Here is a 23,395-nt window from a genome sequence, read left to right as displayed (position 1 = left end):
CGCCCCCTCTGCATTATAGAAATCTATATTTTTCTTACTTTTCGGTTTTTTCAACGGTTTCACAAATGTTTGCCACTTCGGGTAGATGCCATCCGCAAGATAGTAGCCATAGTTGTATGTATGTGCATTTGCTACAAACTCCATCAGTGGCAGTTCACCATTTGCAATATTATTCATGAGTGGTGACCGATTAACAACGTTGATGTCATTCAAAGATCCACGCATTTCCAAAAAAGCATGCCAAATCCAAGTCTCTTGATCGGCCACCGCTTGAAGAATTATGGTGGAACCCTTTTTCTAGTCATGGAATTGCCCATGCCAATGCCTTTGGACAGTTCTTCCAACTCCAATGCATGCAATCTATTGAGCCAAGCATACCTGGGAACCGGGAGCTTTGTTCATGTACAATAGCCTTGCGATGTCTTCAACATTGGGAGATCTGAAATACTCCGGGCCAAACACTTGCACAATTCCGACTACGATGCGCTTGACACACGTGATGGCCTGCCTCTCACCCATGGCCAAGTGGTCATCAACTAGATCAGCCGGAATACCGTATGCCAACATACGCAAAGCGGTTGTCATCTTTTGAAAGGTGTTATGCCCGAGTTTTCCGGCGGCATTCCTCCTTGGCTGAAAAACTGATCATGTCTCGTCAGTTTCTCTGCAATGCGCCTGAACAACTCGATGCTCATCTTAAACCGTCGCCTGAAGTAGGACTCGAGGTACTCCCTCCATTTTTATTTACAAGGCCACTATCAAAATTACAGTTTGCAGAAATACAAGGCCACTAACACTAATCGATGCAATATTAATGGTGTTTGCCTCATAGTATTAACAAAGAAGGACATTAATTATCCCTTGCATGCATGCAAGAGTGAGCTCATTGGCTTGATGTGCATGAGAGATAAAAATACACATTAATTTACACGGCAGACAAGGAGACAAATTGTCTTGCAGCATTGACTTAGAAGACATTAACTTTTGCCTTGGTACCGTAAAATGGGTTTGTGACCTTGTATACAAAAATAGAGGGAGTATGTGAGATTCTCCACAAAACAGTGCCTCATCAATCTGTTGTGAGCATCAATTTCATCCCTCCAAAAATTTTCCCGACCCATAACCACTGTGCTTTTGCTTTTTATTGATGTGCATAGATGGGATCATTGCAAGGTCCTCCTCCTCTTCAATATCAAATTCTTCTGCGGAAGAATCATATGACGAACTCCTCTACAATATTAAATTTAAAATAGTCTAAAAAACTACAAAAAATGCACAAAATTCATGTAAAAAAGGTGAAGCTGAAGCAATACATACCTTGCAAGCGTTTTGTCGAACACCTTGTGGGCGCCAAGCGGCAGTGGGCGGCCGGACGCTGTTCGTCGAAGGAATGGCTCGCGCGAGGGGCAACGACGGGTAGAGGGAGATGGAGGAAGCAGCAGCGGCACGGGATAGGCCGGGGAAGCGCCGTCGGGTCGCCGGAGCAAGTGGCGTGGCACGGGCGGCAGCACCAGCGCCTGGATCTAGTGGTGGGTGGAAGTCGCACGTGAGTTGTTGCTGTCCAGCGCGCGGGAGCGGACGCTCTAAATAAGTGGTGTGTGATGCTGTTTCGCCCTATGCGGTGAACCATTTATGTCGTGCACGCGTTTTTTGCGCCTCAGATCGAGAGATTGGAGTGGATGCACGCACAAAAAAATGTCTTTTTTCATCGCGACACTTATATAGCGCGACTGTTGGAGATGCTCTTAGAACCATCACTGTTATGGTGTCATAAGAAAACCATCACTTTTTTATCCGGTGATGGGTCACCTACTAGTGGTAGGGGCATGGACCTGACATCCCACATAGGGCCACACATGTGTTTTAAAAGTCAAAGGACCCCAAACCCATTCGGATGTGTAAATCATGGAATCCACCCCGATGCATTAAGTCACTTGGATGTCTTCCCTCCAGTCAGTACGACATAGACACTCGGATAGAGATGGCGTTAGGGTGTCGTGGGAGCTTCAACAGCCGAGGGACATAATATCACACATGAAGTGTAGTTAGTACTGTCGTTACCTATAATTGCAGCTATAATGGTGTCCGTTACTAGTAATTGTCATAGTTACATTCATTTACCGCCCTTGAAATGGCTCACTAATGAGTCGTTGCGCACTCTATATAAGCATACCTTAAGATCCAGGAAAAAACAAAGGACATAAGTTATTCTAACATGCATGAAAACGCCATAAACAGATTCCTTGCATTTTTCTGATAATTTTTCATATATAAATTATCTTCATTGGAGTTATAGATTATTTTCTATGAATTCTAGAATTTTAGGTATTTTTTGGAAATAATAAATGATTACTGTTTTATTTTAAAACCAGAAATACTTACTGCGTGAGCCTGCCGTCACGATGACCTTAGCAGGTCAATCGGGTTGTCCAGGGTCAAACTTGACACGTGGGTCCCACATGTCAGTGTCTCGAGGTTAAACATGATTTGTTAACTTACTAACTAAACTAATTGTCACTGGGGCCCATCTGTCATTAGCTGTGAGGGGTGGCTAGGGTGGGATTAAGCGCTAACTATGGCGCCATGCTAGTGTTAGGGAACGTGGTACGGGAAACAAAAAATTTCCTACGCACACGCAATACTTATCATGGTGATGTCCATCTACGAGAGGGGATTTCCGATATACATACCCTCGTAGATCGCACAACAGGAAGCGTTAAGAAATGTGGATGATGTAGTGGAACGTCCTCACGTCCCTCGATCCGCCCCGCGAACCGTCTCGCGATCCGTCCCACGATCCGCTCCGATCTAGTGCCGAACGGACGACACCTTCGCGTTCAGCACACGTACAGCTCGACGATGATCTCGGCCTTCTTGCTCCAGCAAGAGAGACAGAGAGGTAGATGAGTTCTCCAGCAGCGTGACGGCGCTCCGGAGGTTGGTGATAATCTATCTCAGGTGGGCTCTGCCCGAGCTCCGCAGAAATACGATCTAGAGGAAAAACTGCGTGGTATAGGGTCGAGCACCACGTGGCAAAGTTGTGTCTCAAAAACCCTCAATACCTCTAGTATATATAGGAGGGAGGGAGGGGAGGAGGCAGCCTCAAACCCTTAAGGTTCGGCCGAAATTGGAGGTGGAGGAGTCCTACTCCAATCCTACTTGGAGTAGGATTCCACCTTCCCACTTGGAAACTCTTTCCACCTTGTGTTTTTTCCTTCTCAAACCTTCTGGGCCTTAGTGGGAACTTATTCCAGCCCACTAGGGGCTGGTTTATCTCTTCCCATAGCCCATGAGACCCCTTGGGGCGTGACACCCCTCCCGATGGTCCCCGACACCCCTCCCGGCACTCCCGGTACACTATCGATGAGCCCAAAACTTTTCCGGTGACCAAAACAGGACTTCCTATATATCAATCTTTACCTCCGGACCATTCCGGAGCTCCTCGTGACGTCCTGGATCTCATCCGGGACTCCGAACAACTTTCGGTTACCAACACCTATAACTCAAATACGCTTAAAACATCATCGAACCTTAAGTGTGCAGACCCTGCGGGTTCGAGAACTATGTAGACATGACCCGAGAGACTCCTCGGTCAATATCCAATAGCGGGACCTGGATGCCCATATTGAATCCTACATATACTCCGAAGATCTTATCGGTTGAACCTCAGTGCCAAGGATTCATATAATCCCGTATGTCATTCCCTTTGTCCTTCGGTATGTTACTTGCCCGAGATTTGATCGTCGGTATCCGCATACCTATTTCAATCTCGTTACCAGCAAGTCTCTTTACTCGTTCCATAATACAAGATCCCGTGACTTACACTAAGTCTTATTGCTTGCAAGGCTTGTGTGTGATGTTGTATTACCGAGTGGGCCCCGAGATACCTCTCCGTCACACGGAGTGACAAATCCCAGTCTTGATCCATACTAACTCAATGCACACCTTCGGAGATACCTGTAGAGCACCTTTATAGTCACCCAGTTACGTTGTGACATTTGATACACACAAGGTATTCCTCCGGTGCCAGTGAGTTATATGATATCATGGTCATAGGAACAAATACTTGACACACAGAAAACAATAGCAATAAAACGACACGATCAATATGCTACGTTCATAGTTTGGGTCTTGTCCATCACATGATTATCCTAATGATGTGATCCCGTTATCAAGTGACAACACTTGCCTATGTCCAGGAAACCTTGACCATCTTTGATCAACGAACTAGTCAAATAGAGGCTCACTAGGGACAGTGTGTTGTCTATGTATCCACACATGTATTTGAGTTTCCAATCAATACAATTCTAGCATGGATAATAAACGATTATTATGAACAAGGAAATATAATAATAACTAATTTATTATTGCCTCTAGGGCATATTTCCAACAGTCTCCCACTTGCACTAGAGTCAATAATCTAGTTCACATCACCATGTGATTTCAACGAGTCCAACACCCATATAGTTCTGGGGTCTGATCACGTCTTGCTCGTGAGAGAGGTTTTAGTCAACGGTTCTGAAACTTTCAGATCCATGTGTTCTTTACAAATCTTTATGTCATCTTATAGATGTTGCTACTACGTGCTATTCGGAAATACTCCAAATATCTACTCTACTATACGAATCCGTTTTACTACTCATAGTTATTCGGATTAGTGTCAAAGCTTGCATCAACGTAACCCTTTACGACGAACTCTTCAACCACCTCCATAATCGAGAAAAATTCCTTAGTCTATTAGTTACTCAGGATAACTTTGACCGTTGTTCAGTGATTCAATCCTGGATCACTCTCTGTACCTCTTAACAGACTTGTGGCAAGGCACACATCAGGTGCGGTACATAGCATGGCATACTGTAGAGTCTATGGCTAAGGCATAGGGGACGACCTTCGTCCTTTCTCTTTCTTCTGCCGTGGTCAGGTTTTGAGTCTTACTCAAATTCACACCTTACAACACAACCAAGAACTCCTTCTTTGCTGATCTATTTTGAACTCCTTCAAAAACTTGTCAAGGCATGCATCTTGTTGAAACTTCTATTAAGCGTTTCGATCTATCTCCATAGATCTTGATGCTCAACGTTCAAGTAGCACAATCCAGGTATTCCTTTGAAAAACTCCTTTCAAACAACCTTTTATGCTTTACAGAAATTCTACATTACTACTGATCCATAATATATCAACCACATATACTTATCGGAAATTCTATAGTGCTCCCACTCACTTCTTTGGAAATACAAGTTTCTCACAAACCTTGTATAAACCCAAAAGCTTCGATCAACTCATCAAAGCATATATTCCAACACCGAGATGCTTGCACCAGTCCATAGAAGGATCGCTAGAGCTTGCATACTTATTAGCATCTTTAGGATCGACAAAACTTTCCGGTTGTATCACATACAACCTTTCCCTCGAGAAAAACAATGTTTTGACATCCTATGTGCAATATTCATAAATAATGCAGCAACTGCTAACATAATTCCAACAGACCTTTAGCATCGCTATGAGTGAGAAAGTCTCATCATACTCAACTCTTTGAATTTGTCGGAAAACATCCTTGCGACAAGTCGAGATTTTCTTAATGGTGACGTTTCACCATCATCGTCTGTCTTCCTTATAAAGATCCATCTTTACTTAATAGTCCTACGACCATCAAGTAGTTCTTCCAAAGTCTATACTTTGTTATCACAAATGGATTCTCTCTCGGTACTTCATGGCCTCTAGCCATTTGTCGGAATCCGGGCCCACCATTGCTTCTCCATAACTCGTAGGTTCATTGTTGTTCAACAACATGACCTCTAAGACAGGGTTACCGTACCACTCTGTAGTAGTACGCGACCTTGTCGACCTACGAGGTCTGTAGTAACTTGATCCAATGCTTAATGATCACTATCATCAGCTTCCACTTCAATTGGTGTAGGCGCCACAGGAACAACTTCTCGTGCCCTGCTACACACTAGTTGAAGTGATGGTTCAATAACCTCATCAAGTTTTACCACCCTCCCACTCAATTCTTTCGAGAGAAACCTTTCCTCGAGAAAGGACCCGTTTTCTAGAAACAAACACTTTGCTTCTGGATCTGAGATAGGAGATGCACCCAACTGTTTTGGATATCCTATGAAGATGCATTTATCCGCTTCGGGTTCGAGCTTATCAGACTGAAACTTTTTCACATAAGCGTCGCAGCCCCAAACTTTCAAGAAACGACAGCTTAGATTTCTCTAAACCTCAGTCTATACTGTGTCATCTCAACGGAATTACGCAGTGCCCTATTTAAAGTGAATGCGGTTGTCTCTAATGCATAACCCATAAATGATAGTGGTAACTCCATAAGAGACATCATAGTATGCACCATATCAAATAGGTCGCGGCTATGACGTTCGGACACACCATCACACTATGGTGTTCCTGGTGGCATGAATTGTGAAACAACTTCCACATTGTCTTAACTGTGTACCAAAACTCGCAACTCAGATATTCATCTCTACGATCATATCGTAGACAGTTTATCCTCTTGTTACGACGAACTTCACTCTGAAACAGAATTGAAATTTTCAATATTTCAGACTTGTGATTCATTAAGTAAACACTCATGTATCTACTCAAATCGTCATTGAAGTAAGAACATAATGATATCCACTGCGTGCCTCATCACTCATTGGACGACATACATCAAAATGTATTACTTCCAACAAGTTACTATCTTGTTTCATCTCAATGAAAAGAAGGACTTGCTCATGTGGTATGATTTGCATGTCACAAGTGATTCAAAATCAAGTGAGTATAAAGATCCATCAGCATGGAGCCTCTTCATGCAATTTATACCAACATGACTCAAGCGGTAGTGCCACAAGTAAGTGGTAGTATCATCATTACCTTGTATCTTTTGGCACCAATATCATGAACATGTGTAACACTACGATCGAGATTCAATAAACCATTGAAGGTGATTATTCAATCAAATAGAGTAACCATTATTATCTTTAAATGAATAATCGTATTGCAATAAACACGATCCAATCATGTTCATGCTTAACGCAAGCACCAAATAACAATTATTTAGGTTTAACACCAATCCCGATGGTAGAGGGAGCGTGCGACGTTTGATCATATCAACCTTGGAAACACTTCCAACACGTATCGTCACCTCGCCTTTAGCATGTCTCCGTTTATTACGTAGCTTTCACTTCGAGTTACTAATTACTTAGCAACCGAAATAGTATCCAATAGCCTCGTGCTACTAGGAGTACTAGTAAAGTACATATCAATATCATGTATATCAAATATACTTCTGTCGACTTAGCCAGCTTTCTTATCTACCAAGCATCTAGGGTAGCTCCGCCTTAGTGACCGTTCCCCTCACAATAGAAGCACTTAGTCTCGGGTTTGGGTTCAATCTTGGGTTTCATTAGAGCAGCAACTGGTTTGTCGTTTCATGAAGTATCCCTTTTAGCCCTTGCCTTTCTTCAAACTTAGTGGTTTTACTAACCATCAACAATTGATGCTCCTTCTTGATTTCTACTTTCACAGTGTCAAACATTGCGAATCACTCAAGGATCATCATATCTATCCTTGATTTGTTTATAGTTCATCACGAAGCTCTAGCAGCTTAGTTGCAGTGACTTTGGAGAACCATCACTATCTCATCTAGAAGATTAACTCCCACTTGATTCAAGCGATTGTTGTACTCAGACAATCTCATAACATGCTCAACAATTTGAGATTTTCTCCTTTACTTTGTAGGCAGAGAATCTTGTCGGAGGTCTTATACCTCTCAACAAGGGCACGAGCATGAAATATCAATTTCATCTCTTTGAACATCTCCTATGTTCTGCGATGTTTTCAAAACGTCTTCGGCGCCTTGCTTCTAAGCCATTAAGTATTGCGCACTGAACTATCATGTAGTCATCAAAGACGTTTATGTTTAGATGTTCGCAACATCCACAGACGACGCCCGAGGTGCAGCACACCGAGTGGTGCATTAAGGACATAAGACTTCTGCGTAGCAATGAGGACAATCCTCAGTTTTATGTCCGCAAAGTTGCTACTATCAACTTTCAACTAAATTTTCTCTAGGAACATATAAAAATAGTAGAGCTATAGCGCAAGCTACATCGTAATTCGCAAAGACCATTAGACTATGTTCATGATAATTAGTTCAATTAATCATATTACTTAAGAACTCCCACTCAAAAAGTACATCTCTCCAGTCATTTGAGTGGTACATGATCCAAATCCACTATCTCAAGTCCGATCATCACGTGAGTCGAGAATAGTTTTATTGGTAAGCATCTCTATGCTAATCATATCAACTATACGATTCATGCTCGACCTTTCGGTCTCTCGTGTTCCGAGGCCATGTCTGCACATGCTAGGCTCGTCAAGTTTAACCCGAGTGTTCCGCGTGTGCAACTGTTTTGCACCCGTTGTATGTGAACGTTGAGTCTATCACACCCGATCATCACGTGGTGTCTCGAAACGACGAACTGTCGCAACGGTGCACAATCGGGGAGAACACAATTTGAGCTTGAAATTTAGTGAGAGATCACCTCATAATGCTACCGTCTTTCTAAGCAAAACAAGGTGCATGAAGGATTAACATCACATGCAATTCATAAGTGACATGATATGGCCATCATCAAGTGCTCCTTAATCTCCATCACCAAAGCACCGACATGATCTTCTTGTCACCGGCGCCACACCATGATCCCCATCACATGATCTCCATCATCGTGCCGCCATCGAGGTTGTCGTGTAAGCTATGCTATTACTAATAAAGCTACGTCCTAGCAATATAGTAAACGCATCTGCAAACACAAACGTTAGTTTAAAGACAACCCTATGGCTTCTGCCGGTTGTCGTAGCATCGACGTGCAAGTCGATATTAACTATTACAACATGATCATCTCATACATCCAATATATCACATCACGTCGTTGGCCATATCACATCACAAGCATACCCTGCAAAACAAGTTAGACGTCCTCTAATTGTTGTTGCATGTTTTACGTGGTTGCCATGGGTATCTAGTAGGATCGCATCTTACTTACGCAAACACCACAACGGAGATGTATGAATTGCTATTTAACTCCTCTCCAAGGACCTCCTGGGTCAAATCCGATTCAACTAAAGTTGGAGAAACCGACACTCGCCAGTCATCTTTAAGCAACGAGGTTTCTCATAGCGATGAAACCAATCTCTCATAAGCGTACGAGTAATGTCGGTCCGAGCCACTTCGATCCAACAATACCGCGGAATCAAGAAAAGACTAAGGAGGGCAGCAAATCACACATCACCTCCCACAAAAACTTTTGTGTTCTACTCGAGATAACATCTACGCATGAACCTAGCTCTGATACCACTGTTGGGGAACGTGGTACGGGAAACAAAAAATTTCCTACGCACACGCAATACCTATCATGGTGATGTCCATCTACGAGAGGGGATTTCCGATCTATGTACCCTCGTAGATCGCATAGCAGGAAGCGTTAAGAAACACAGTTGATGTAGTGGAACGTCCTCACGTCCCTCGATTCGCCCCGCGAACCATCCCGCGATCCGTCCCACGATCCGCTCCGATCTAGTGCCGAACGGACGGCACCTCCGTGTTCAGCACACGTACAGCTCGACGATGATCTCGGCCTTCTTGATCCAGGAAGAGATACGGAGAGGTAGATGAGTTCTCCGGCAGCGTGACGGCGCTCCACAGGTTGGTGATGATCTATCTCAGTAGGGCTTTGCCCGAGCTGCGCAGAAATACGATCTAGAGGAAAAACTGCGTGGTATAGGGTCGAGCAGCACGTGGCAAAGTTGTGTCTCAAAAACCCTCAATACCTCTAGTATATATAGGAGGGAGGGAGGGAGGAGGCAGCCTCAAACCCTCAAGGTTCGGCTGAAATTGGAGGTGGAGGAGTCCTACTCCAATCCTACTTGGAGTAGGATTCCACCTTCCCACTTGGAAACTCTTTCCACCTTTTGTTTTTTCCTTCTCAAACCTTCTGGGCCTTAGTGGGAACTTATTCTAGCCCACTAGGGGCTGGTTTATCTCTTCCCATAGCCCATGAGACCCCTTGGGACATGACACCCCTCCCGATGGTCGCCGGCACCCCTCCCGTCACTCTCGATACACTACCGATGAGCCCAAAACTTTTCCGGTGACCAAAACAGGACTTCCTATATATCAATCTTTACGTCCGGACCATTCTGGAGCTCCTCGTGACATCCTGGATCTCATACGGGACTCCGAACAACTTTCGGTTACCAACACCTATAACTGAAATACGCTTAAAACATCATCGAACCTTAAGTGTGCAGACCCTGCGGGTTCGAGAACTATGTAGACATGACCCGAGAGACTCCCCGGTCAATATCCAATAGCGGGACCTGAATGCCCATATTGGATCCTACATATTCTCCGAAGATCTTATCGGTTGAACCTCAGTGCCAAGGATTCATATAATCCCGTATGTCATTCCTTTTGTCCTTCAGTATGTTACTTGCCCGAGATTCGATCATCGGTATCCGCATACCTATTTCAATCTTGTTACCAGCAAGTCTCTTTACTCATTCCGTAATACAAGATCCCATGACTTACACTAAGTCGCATTGCTTGCAAGGCTTGTGTGTGATGTTGTATTACCGAGTGGGCCCCGAGATACCTCTCCGTCACACGGAGTGACAAATCCCAGTCTTGATCCATACTAACTCAATGCACACCTTTAGAGATACCTGTAGAGCACCTTTATAGTCACCCAGTTACGTTGTGACGTTTGACACACACAAGGTATTCCTCCGATGCCAGTGAGTTATATGATATCATGGTCATAGGAACAAATACTTGACACGCAGAAAACAATAGCAATAAAACAACACGATCAATATGCTACGTTCATAGTTTGGGTCTTGTCCATCACATGATTCTCCTAATGATGTGATCCCGTTATCAAGTGACAACACTTGCCTATGGCCAGGAAACCTTGACCATCTTTGATCAATGAACTAGTCAACTAGAGGCTCACTAGGGACAGTGTGTTGTCTATGTATCCACACATGTATTTGAGTTTCGAATCAATACAATTCTAGCATGGATAATAAACGATTATTATGAACAAGGAAATATAATAATAACTAATTTATTATTGCCTCTAGGGCATATTTCCAACAGCCAGCATCGCCGGTGGCGACCATCCGACACGGCGGTGGCATGTCGGAAACGCTGCTCCGGCAGCGGTTGGACGTGCAGCTAGGCTCTACGGGGAGCTGGCGATGTGCCACATCTATTGGTGGCTGTGGCTGACACAGGGGGTGTCCCATGCGTTGGCGGCCGGAGCTCGGTGGTCGCGGAAATCGGTGCTACAGCGGGTGGGGGAGCAAGGCAACGCGCGCTACGGCCTCACACCAGCGCGATGAGTGGAGTGACATGCTCAAAAGCGGGCGGCAGCGGCTGAAACCACAATGGCAACATGGCCGGCGTCGAGGAGCTCTCGGCTCCGATGGGGAGGAGCACTAGGGATCATGAGCAACGGCGAGAAGAGGGGGAGAGGAGGACGGCTCATGGGGAGGCTGCAGATCTGAACAACAGGCTCGGGAACAACCTACAGGTGGTGAATAAACGACGGCATCCAGCGACCGGAGATGGAGAAGACGACGGCGATGGCGACGGTAGGGGGCCTCCGCCCTCGATTCTTTCGATGAGGAGAAGGGAAAGATCATGACAGGGCTTTTGGACAACACGAGACGGCGAAAGGGGTGCAGTGGCTGCGGCTGTAGAGATGCCGAGCTCGCGGGCTCTTCAGCCATGGCGAGGAGAAGGTGATGCGGAACGGAGGGGAGGAAAAGGAGGGGTCCTCCAAATCGGGGCGGCAACGAGGATGTAAATCCCGTCATCGTGCTGGCTTGGGGAGGGCCAGGAACGCATGAGGCATGGCGTCGTGGCCGTGCTCGTCGTGTCTCCCTTCGTCTCTGCCTACTCCCAGAGGTAGGAGACGACTCGCACAGGCTGGGTGGGCCGACTTGCTCCTCGGCGTGAGGTAAGATTCTTACCTTTCTTTTTTATTTTGCTTTTGTTTTCTAACAAATTCACTTTGTTTTATTTTTTGGGCAAAAATCATAAATCCAAAAACCCTGAAATAATTTATAGGTTATACTCTGAATGTTCCAAAGTCCCATAAAAACTTTCAGCATTTTTGAAGGAACTAAAATATTTATAATTTATTATTTGCCCTTTTCAGCAACTTTGATGGTTTATTTAAAATTCCAAAAAGGTTGATAAAAATTAGATCACCTCTGGTATGTTGTTTCCAACATTTATGAGAGAGGGTGAACATTTTTAAAAGCCACTTTGGTTTATTGAAAACAATTTTGGTTGAACCAATTTGAATTTTATTTGGTGCTAGGGTTTGGTCATCCCCATTTCAAGTTAAATTGAATTTAACATGATACAATATGATGACGCAAGTGATTGCAAGCAATTATTCTAGGGTTGTGACAACATAGCTCATACACCCGCACAATCGGTTTCACGAAAATTGAAACCTAATTCCTAGAAATTACATAGATTGTAGAGGAGAGGGCAATATTAAATGATCGCAACCAAAGAATTTCTACCTGCAAATTACATATGAGCGTGGAAAAGCCGCATCGGACACGAACACGAACGAACAAAACAATCTCGCCCGCCAAATCGCTCGATTTGCGTAGATTTTACTTTTTTCTGGTAAATTCCAGATAATAAAGGTCAATGTGCGTCCAGAAACGAATTAAATCATCCCCAAAACGCATTTGCACACAGAAATCACATGCGGACCGCAAAACTATGTAGCAGTTCTCTTGAAAAGCATTGGAGTGCCGACCGTGCAAGAATATAGTACACACACATTCGACATGTAGTCCGAAAGTGTTAGGCGAATAAACCGGTTGTATATACATAGGGTAGCACTATTTCTGCACTATTAAAGGGGGATCTGCCGTCTGTCATGATGGTTCGACCACGACAAATCCTCCGTCGCTAGTGACGGGGATACGTACCTAAGGTAGGGTCACAGGCCTGACCTAAATTTCCCACCCAAGGGCACCTCATTATTAGGCCAAGGGCTGGACAGAAGACTCCATCTGGACGAATATGGTACCTAAAAGCCACTTGGCACAAAGACACTCGGACTAAATTTACATCCACTCGACAACTCAAATGCACTCGGAAGAATTCCAGTCGGTACTGAAGATCGATGCTACTTCTCAAACAATAGCGCCAGAAATTGACACGTTGACGGAGACTTGCTTGCGTTGGTTTTTCTCTTGAAGAGGAAAGGGTGATGCAACACACGAGCAGTAAGTATTTCCCTCAGTTTGAGAACCAAGGTATCAATCCAGTAGGAGAATCTCATCAAGTCCAGAGTACCTGCACAAACACAAAAGAGCTTGCACCCAACGCTGAAAAGGGGTTGTCAATACCTTCAAGATTGTTTGCAAAGTGAGATCTGAAGGCGGAAAGTGCAACGAAGTAAAAAGTGTAAGGCTGAAAATATGGTGTGGAGTAGACCCTGGGGGCCATAGTGTTCACTAGAGGCTTCTCTCAAAATAGCAAATATTACGGTGGGTGAACAAATTAATGTCGAGCAATTGATAGAACCGCGCAAAGTCATGACGATATCTAAGGCAATGATCATACATATAGGCATCACGTCCGAGACAAGTAGACCGATACTTTCTGCATCTACTACTATTACTCCACACATCGACCGCTATCCAGCATGCATCTAGTGTATTGAGTTCATGACGAACAGAGTAATGCCTTAAACAAGATGACATGATGTAGAGGGACAATCTCAAACAATGATGAAAACCCCATCTTTTTACCCTTGATGGCAACAACACGATACGTGCCTCGCTACCCCTTCTATCACTGGGTGAGGTCACCGCACGGTATGAACCCAAAACCAAGCACTTCTCTCATTGTAAGAATCATAGATCTAGTTGGCCAGACAAAACCCACAACTCAAAGAGAATTACAAGGATATGAAATCATGCATAAGAGAGACCAGAAGAAACTCAAATAAGATTCATAGATAATCTGATCATAAATCCACAATTCATCGGATCTCGACAAACACACCGCAAAAGAAGATTACATCAGATAGATCTCCATGAAGATCATGGAGAACTTTGTATTGAAGATCCAAGAGAGAGAAGAAGCCATCTAGTTACTAGCTATGGACCCGTAGGTCTATGGTGAACTACTCACGCATCATCGAAGAGGTCATGATGTTGATGAAGAAGCCCTCCGTGTCCGAATCCCCCCTCCGGCAGGGCACTAGAACGTGCCCCAGATGGGATCTTGCGGAGACAGAAGCTTGCGGCGACGGAAAAGTACTTTCGATGATCTCCTGATTTTTTGTGGAATTTTTGGGATATATAGGCGCAAACCCTAGGGCAAAGGAGGTCCAGGGGGCCCACAAGCCTGTGGGCCGCGACCTCCCCCCTGACCGCGGGGTGAGGGCTTATGGGGCCCCTGGGCCCCCTGCCTTGGCTCTCAAGTCTCCTGATCTTCTTCTGTTACGTAAAAAATCTTTTCGGGGATTTTATTCCGTTTGGACTCCGTTTGAAAATCTCCTCTGAAAGGGGTCAAAAACATGGAATAAACAGGAACTGGCAGTTGGCACTGAGTTAATAAGTTTTTCCCAAAAAACATATAAAAGGCATGCAAAACATCCAAAGTTTGACAAGATAATAGCATGAAACCATCAAAAATTATAGATACGTTGGATACGTATCAAGCATCCCCAAGCTTAACTCGTGCTCGTCCTCGAGTAGGGAAGTGATAAAGAATGAATTTTTGATGTGGAATGCTACCTAGCATAGTTGTCCTTTGCAACTTCTTTCACGTGACATGAATGTTCAGATCCGTAAGATTCAAAAGAATAGTTTGCTCCAAGGAAAGTTATCCCTACAAAATCATATAGTGTGGCTACGCTCCATCATCCTCACACAAATAATGTAAATCATGCACAACCCCGGTATTGGCCAAGTAATTGTTTTCGCACTCTTACTTTCTTAAAGTTTTTATAACTATCACGCAATACATGAGCGCGAGCCATGGATATAGCACTATAGGTGGAATAGAGTGTGGTGGTGGTTGTGAGACAAAAAGGAGGAGATGGTCACATTGACTCGGCGTATCAAAAGGCTATGGAGATGCCCATTAATAGATATAAATGTGAATGAGTAGGGATTGCCATACAAGAGATGCACTAGAGCTATAAGTATGCGAAAGCTCAAAAGGAAAACTAGTGGGTGTGCATCCAACTTTCTTGCTCACGAAGACCTAGGGCAATTTTGAGGAAGCCCATCATTGGAATATACAAGACAAATTATATAATGAAGATTCCCACTAGCATATGGTAGTGACAAAGCAAGAAGCTCTCAATCATGAAGAACATGGTGCTATTATGAAGCACAAGTGTGGAAAAAGATAGTAGCATTGTCCCTTCTCTCCTTTTCTCTTTTTTTTATTATTTTATTTGGGCTCTCAGGCCTCTTTTTTTATTTTTTTATTTGGGCACTTTAGCCTCTTTTTTTTCCTCACATGGGACAATGCTCTAATAATGATGATCATCACACTTTTATTTACTCACAGCTCAAAGCTTAGAAATGACTCTATAGGAAATTCCTTCGACAGTGTACCGGGATGTGCAACGATCTAGCATGGCGTATGACGTTGAAACATCTCGCTAGCTATCTTACGATCATGCAATGACAATATGAGAGTGACGACACAAGTCATGAGACGGAACGGTGGGAGTTGCTTGGCAATATATCTCAGAATGGCTATGAAAATGCCATAGTAGGTAGGTATGGTGGCTGTTTTGAGGAAGGCATATGGTGGGTTTGTGTACTGGCGAGAATTGCGCAGCACTAGAGAGGCTAGCAATGGTGGAAGGTGAAAGTGCATCTATACCATGGACTCACATTAGTCATGAAGAAATCACATACTTGTTGCGGAAGTTTTTATTAGTAATCGAAACAAAGTGCTAAACGCATACTCCTAGCGGAAGGGTTGGTAGGTGTTAACCATCGCGCGATCCCGGCCTCAACACAAAGGATGACAACCAATAGATCAATTATGCTCTGACTTCCTAATATAGCAGTTCACCATACGCGCATGCTACGGGAATCACTAACTTCAACACAAGTATTTCTAGATTCACAACACCTTACTAATATAACTCTTAATATTACCGATCCACGTCTCAAAACTAATTGAGAGGAATCAAGACTTCTCTTTCTACTCAATGCACATGAAGATGGAGGTTTTTGTATCCTCTTTGGGTACCTATCACCTTTGGGACTACTTTCATAGCATAAGCCAACTACCAAGTCACGCACCGCCGTGCTCTAAAATATATAAGTGAAGCACATAGAGCAAAAGTATCTAGCTCAAAAGATATAAGTGAAGCACTATGAGCATTCTAGCAAAAATCACGATCAGTGCATGTATCTCTCTCTCAAAAAGGTGTGCAACAAGGATGATTGTGTCACAACAAAAAGAAAATACTCCTAAGATACAAGACGCTCCAAGCAAAACACATATCATGTGGTGAATACAAATATAGCTCCAAGTAATGTTACCGATGGATTGAAGACGAAAGAGGGGATGCCTTGCCGGGGCATCCCCAAGCTTAGGCTTTTTGGTGTCCTTGAATTTGGCTTGGGATGCCTTGGGCATACCCAAGCTTGAGCTCTTTCCACTCCTTATCTCTTTGTCCATGAGAACATCACCCAAAACTTGAAAACTTCACAACACAAAACTTAAACAGAAACTCATGATAACATTAGCACAAGAAACACAAACTACCACTTCTTTTGGTACTGTAGCAAACTTGAATTCTATCTATATTGGTGTTGGGCTACTGTATTCCCACTTTTACATGGCTAGTACCCCCGATACTAACCATACTTTCATCAAAACAAGCAACCAACTCAACAAAAACAGAATCTGTCAAAAACAGACCAGTCTGTAGCAATCTGTATACTTCGTATACTTCTGGTACCTCAAAAAATCTGAAAACTTACGACGGCCTGGGCAAAAGGCATATGAACGAGCAGCAGAAAGAATCAACTAAAAAGCTCTTTCTGAATAAAAATGAAAAATCATCTCGTGAGCGAACATTTTCTGTCTTTTTCCAGCAAGATCAAATAACCATTACCAAGACTAGTCATAAAGGTTTTGCTTGGCTCAAACACAAAAAGAAACACAAAAAAACACAATGACAACAGAATTGTGATGGTGTGGACGCAACAAAACAGAAAGAAAAAGATAAATTCATTGGGTTGCCTCCCAACAAGCGCTATTGTTTAACGCCCTTAGCTAGGCATAAAAGCGATAGAATCACGTATCGTCGTCTTTGGTGCTCAAACCATAAGTGGCCCTCATCATGGATTCATAAGGCAATATTATTTTATTTCTAGGAAAGTGCTCCATGCCCTTCTTTAAAGGAAATTGAAATCTAATATTCCCTTCCTTCATATCGATGATAGCACCGATAGTCCTTAAGAAAGGTCTACCAAGAATAATAGGGCATGTAGGATTGCAATCAATGTCAAGCACAATGAAATCCACGGGTACATAGTTCCTATTTGCAATAATAAGAACATCATTGATCCTTCCCAAGGGTTTCTTGACAGTAGAATCAGCAAGATGCAAATTAAGAGAACACTCTTCAATCTCATTGAAACCCAGAACATCACATAAATACTTTGGAATCGCAGAAACACTAGCACCCAAATCAGAGAAAGCATTTCATTCATAGTTTTTGATTTTGATTTTGATGGTAGGTTCCCACTCATCATGAAGCTTTCTAGGGATAGAGACTTCCAATTCAAGTTTCTCTTCAAGAGATTTTATCATAGCTTCGACGATATGATCGGTAAAGGCCTTGTTTTGGCTATAAGCGTGTGGAGAGTTTAACATGGATTGCATCAAAGAAATGCATTCAATCAAGGAGCAACTATCATAATTGAATTACTTGAAATACACGGTAGTAATTTCATCACTACTCAAAGTTTTAACATCTTCTACTCCACTTTCAATGCTTTTAGCATCAAGATAGATGGACTTCGAATCATTGGGGTACTTTTCAACCAAAGTGGATTCATATACAACCCCATAATCATTAGGTTTGACACAAGAAAACAAAGATTCAATGGGAGTCATACCAAGCACTTTAAGATCTTCGTGATTCTCATCACGAGAACACGCCTTTTTAAGCCATTCATGTCTAGCACGAATTTGGGCGGTTCTTTCTTGGCTCTCAATCATGGAAACATGCATAGCTTTCAAAGTTTCATCCATGTTGATTTTTGGAGGAGCACATCTAACTTTCAAAGCATCAACATCACTAGACATTCTATCAACGGTTTTAGGAGAATCGCCAATTTTGAGTAGTTTTTCCTCTATGGACGCATTGAAAATCTTTTGAGAGTTGATGAAATCTTTGATATTACTCTCTAGATCAGAGGGTAATCTATTGTAATTTCCATGAGTATTGTTGTAGGAGTTGCCAAAGTTATTAGAGGAGTTACTAGGAAAAGGCCTAGGAACATAGTTTCCTCTAAAAGCATTGTTGTTGCCAAAGTTATTCCTACCAACAAAATTAACGTCCAAGCTAGCGTTGCTACTCTCAATCAAAGAAGACAAGGGCATATCATTAGGATCCAAAGGAGCACTTCTACTAGCAACCAAATTCATTAACTCATCCATCTTAGCACTCAACGAGTTAATTTCTTCTATAGCGTGTACCTTCTTACTAGTAGGTGACCTTTCAGTGTGCCACTGAGAGTAGTTTGTCATGATATTGTCTAGGAGCTTTGTGGCTTCCCCAAACGTGATTTCCATGAACATTCCACCTGAGGCGGAGTCCAAGATATTTCCAGAAGCGAAATTCAAGCCAGCATAAAAGATTTGTATAATCATCCAAAGACTCAAGCCATGAGCGGGACAATTTCTAATCATTAATTTCATTCTCTCCCAAGATTGTGCAACATGTTCATGGTCAAGTTTCTTGAAATTCATGATATCATTACGGAGAGATATAATCTTAGCCGGCGGAAAATACTTGGATATATAAGTATCTTTGCACTTATCCCAAGAATCGATACTATTTTTGGGCAAAGAAGAAAACCAAGTTTTTGCGTGATCTCGCAACGAGAAAGCAAAAAGCTTAAATTGAATCACGTCATTATCCACATCTCTCTTCTTTTGCATATTGCAAAGCTCAATGAAGGTATTGAGATGGGATGCGACATCTTCACTAGGAAGGCCACAGAAGTGCTCTTTCATAACAAGATTCAGCAAAGCGACATTGATTTCGTATGACTCCGCACTAGTGGCAGGAGAAATCGGAGTACTAATAAAATCATTATTATTAGTATTCGAGAAGTCACAAACTTTGGTGTTTTCAGTCATGGTGACTTCAGCAAGCAAGCAAGCACACACGCGAACAAAGAGCAAGCGAGGAAAAAGGGCGAACGAAAAGGAAAATTAGTGAAGTGGGGGAGAGGAAAATGAGAGGCAACTGGCAAACAAAGTAAATGCAAGAGATGAGTTTGCGACACCTACTTGGATGAGTTCTTGACTTGATCCTCCCCGGCAACGGTGCCAGAAATTCTTCTGCTACTTCTCAAACAACAGCGCCAGAAATTGACACGTTGACGGAGACTTGCTTGCGTTGGTTTTTCCCTTGAAGAGGAAAGGGTGATGTAGCACAGGAGCAGTAAGTATTTCCCTCAGTTTGAGAACCAAGGTATCAATCCAGTAGGAGAATCTCGTCAAGTCCATAGTACCTGCACAAACACAAAAGAGCTTGCACCCAACGCTGAAAATGGGTTGTCAATCCCTTCAAGATTGTTTGCAAAGTGAGATCTGAAGGCGGAAAGTGCAACGAAGTAAAAAGTGTAAGGTTGAAAATATGGTGTGGAGTAGACCCTAGGGGCCATAGTGTTCACTAGAGGCATCTCTCAAAATAGCTAGTATTATGGTGGGTGAACAAATTACCGTCGAGCAATTGATAGAACCGCGCAAAGTCATGACGATATCTAAGGCAATGATCATACATATAGGCATCACGTCCGAGACAAGTAGACCGATACTTTCTGCATCTACTACTATTACTCCACACATCGACCTCTATCTAGCATGCATCTAGTGTATTGAGTTCATGATGAACAGAGTAACGCCTAAAGCAAGATGACATGATGTAGAGGGATAATCTCAAACCAATGATGAAAACCCCATCTTTTTACCCTTGATGGAAACAACACGATACATGCCTCGCTACCCCTTCTGTCACTGGGTGAGGTCACCGCACGGTATGAACCCAAAACCAAGCACTTCTCCCATTGCAAGAATCATAGATCTAGTTGGCCAGACAAAACCCACAACTCGAAGAGAATTACAAGGATATGAAATCATGCATAAGAGAGATCAGAAGAAACTCAAATAAGATTCATAGATAATCTGATCATAAATCCACAATTCATCGGATCTCGACAAACACACTGCAAAAGAAGATTACATCGGATAGATCTCCATGAAGATCATGGAGAACTTTGTATTGAAGATCCAAGAGAGAGAAGAAGCCATCTAGTTACTAGCTATGCACCCGTAGGTCTATGGTGAACTACTCACGCATCATCGGAGAGGTCATGGTGTTTATGAAGAAGCCCTCCGTGTCCGAATCCCCCCTCCGGCAGGGCACCAGAACGTGCCCCAGATGGGATCTTGCGGAGACAGAAGCTTGCGGCGGCAGAAAAGTACTTTCGATGATGTCCTAATTTTGTGTGGAATTTTTGGGGATATATAGGCGCAAACCCTAGGGCAAAGGAGGTCCAGGGGGCCCACAAGCCTGTGGTCCGCCGCCTCCCCCCTAGCCGCGGGGTGAGGGCTTGTGGGGCCCCTGGCCCCCCTGCCTTGGCTCTCAAGTCTCGTAATCTTCTTCCGTTACGGGAAAAAATCTTTTCGGGGATTTTATTACGTTTGGACTCTGTTTCAAAATCTCCTCTGAAAGGGGTCAAAAACATGGAAAAAATAGGAATTGGCACTTGGCACTGAGTTAATAAGTTAGTCCCAAAAAATATATAGAAGGCATGCAAAACATCCAAAGTTTGACAAGATAATAGCATGAAACCATCAAAAATTATAGATACGTTGGAGATGTATCAATCGACAGTTACCCACGACGGCTAACAGACACACATTCAACCAATGGTCTTTAGTAGCGTTTATTACCCACTTACGTTATCAGTAACATATATCTTTAGCCCATATTGATCGAGCCCTTAGATGCTGAAGTATTGATGAGAGGTGGCGCACTCTATATAAGCCACCCCTCCCGTCTGGCACAAGGGTTCGCACCCCCATGTACTACACAAAACCACCCTGCAAGAGCTCCTCAGCACCTGAGACGTAGGGCTATTACCTCCAAGAGAGGGGCCTGAACTCATAAATCATGCGTACAATCTTGCCGTAGCTAGGAATCTGCCCTCTCCATTCGTACCCTACATCTCTACTGTCAGGTTTATTCCCACGACAGTTGGCGCCCACCGTAGGGCAGGCGTCTAAGCGACTTCCGACAAGTTTGCATTTTTCACTCTTCATCATGTCTTCCGGCAACAGTTTGTTCATGGGCAGTGAGATCCATTTTGGCGCCCTCATCTTCGTCGCCGACGACTCAGCATGGCTCCCAGGAGCTCCACTCGACGTCGAGACGCTTCCAGTCCATGGAGGGACGCACTTCCGTGCAAACTCTTTCGGTGTTCTCCTTCTCCAGCCGTCGACCCCGTTGTCGGCTCTTCACTCCGTTGTACGTCACCGCAAGCGATCCGGTCGCTCTCGACTCCAGCGGTGGGTGAAGCACACGGTGGCTCGTCATGCGTTGTCTCCGTCGACCCCTTAGGTTGCAGCCATCGAGCCCGTTGTACCTCTTCAAAGCCCGATCCACTCGGCATCAGTCCAGTATGACGTTCCTTCCGAGTGGGAGAGCTGCAACCCAACAACAGAAGTCTTCATGGCAGGATCTGCGGAGAGCCCACCCGGGTTCGGTCGGGGCGAGCACGAGGTCGGCGAACCGCCGTCTAGACGTAGTCGACGCCATCATCAAACTTCCAGTCATCATCAACGACAACTCTTCTCAGGCGACCATCGCGCCAATACTGAGGTATACCGTACTCTGGTACTTAATGTCGCAGCCGCAGCCAAAATAACAGAGTCGATCCAGCCTTCAAATTCAGAGGCACGCAGATGTTTAGAACATATTGCACTTTGCTTCAAGTAGCACAACGACAGAATTCGTCTGTTTCACAGTTGATCAATAGATTGCATAGCAATTCGCCAAGGGCGGAGACAATCCGGTCAGTATACAGTCCAGGTTCACCACAACATCACAGAGACGGAGGTTACCAAGAGTATCAGCACAGATACTAGGGTCGGAATCAGCTTCCCCCTCGTCATCACCGTGACGACCGCCGTCGAGTGCATTCTCCTCCGAGGAGCGGCTGGTATGTGCCCCGGCACTATGATGACCGGCGCTCGTTCGGTGATGAGCGGAACCCCGAATTTGATGCAAGAGATGTGCTTGCGCAGAGAAGGATTGACAATGGCAGAGCCTACCGGGAAGGTCTTTACAGAGATCAACCGAGTGGAAGTGGAACCACATTCTCTGGTACCGAGTGTTTCAGTAGAGCAATCCGCTCTGCTGATATCCCTCCTAACTTCAGGTTGGCGATTGTAGTCACTAAGTTCACAGGCTAGTCCAAGCCCGAGACTTGGTTAGATGATTACCGAGATGCAGTATAGATTGGCGGAGACAAAGACAATGTTGCAATGAAGCATTTGCCCCTGATGCTAGATGGCTTGGCCAGTAAATGGTTGAATCAATTGGCTCCTTCAAGTATATACTGTTGGGCAGATCTGGCCCGAGTGTTCATCAAGACCTTCGAGGGCACGTGCAAGCGTCCTGTTGGCCTTTTTGAGCTACAACACTGCATACAGAAGCCGAGTGAGTCTTTGCGCGATTACATACAGCGCTGGACCACCCTTCACCAGACGGTTGAGAATGTTACCGAGCACCAAGCAGTCTACCCCTTCAAGGCAGGTGTCATGTATCGAGAGCTGTATCTAAAGTTTGGTCGCTCAGGCGACATGTGAATGAGAAAAATGATGGAGATAGCGACCCGTTATGCAAACGGAGAAGAAGAAGAAGACCGCCTCCGTAGAGGCAAGGGTAAAGCGTTCGACAACACTGATGCTAATTCCAATCAGAAATAGAAGCGGAAGGTTGAAACTGCAACCCCAGCAGAAGCGGCCGCTCTGGCGGCAGGAAAATTTAAGGGAAAAGCCAAAGCACCA

Source organism: Hordeum vulgare, chromosome 5H, assembly GCF_904849725.1.
Source record: "Hordeum vulgare subsp. vulgare chromosome 5H, MorexV3_pseudomolecules_assembly, whole genome shotgun sequence".
NCBI lineage: Eukaryota > Viridiplantae > Streptophyta > Magnoliopsida > Poales > Poaceae > Hordeum > Hordeum vulgare.
The sequence above is the reverse complement of the archived record's forward strand: the minus strand, read 5'-3'. Positions refer to the sequence as shown.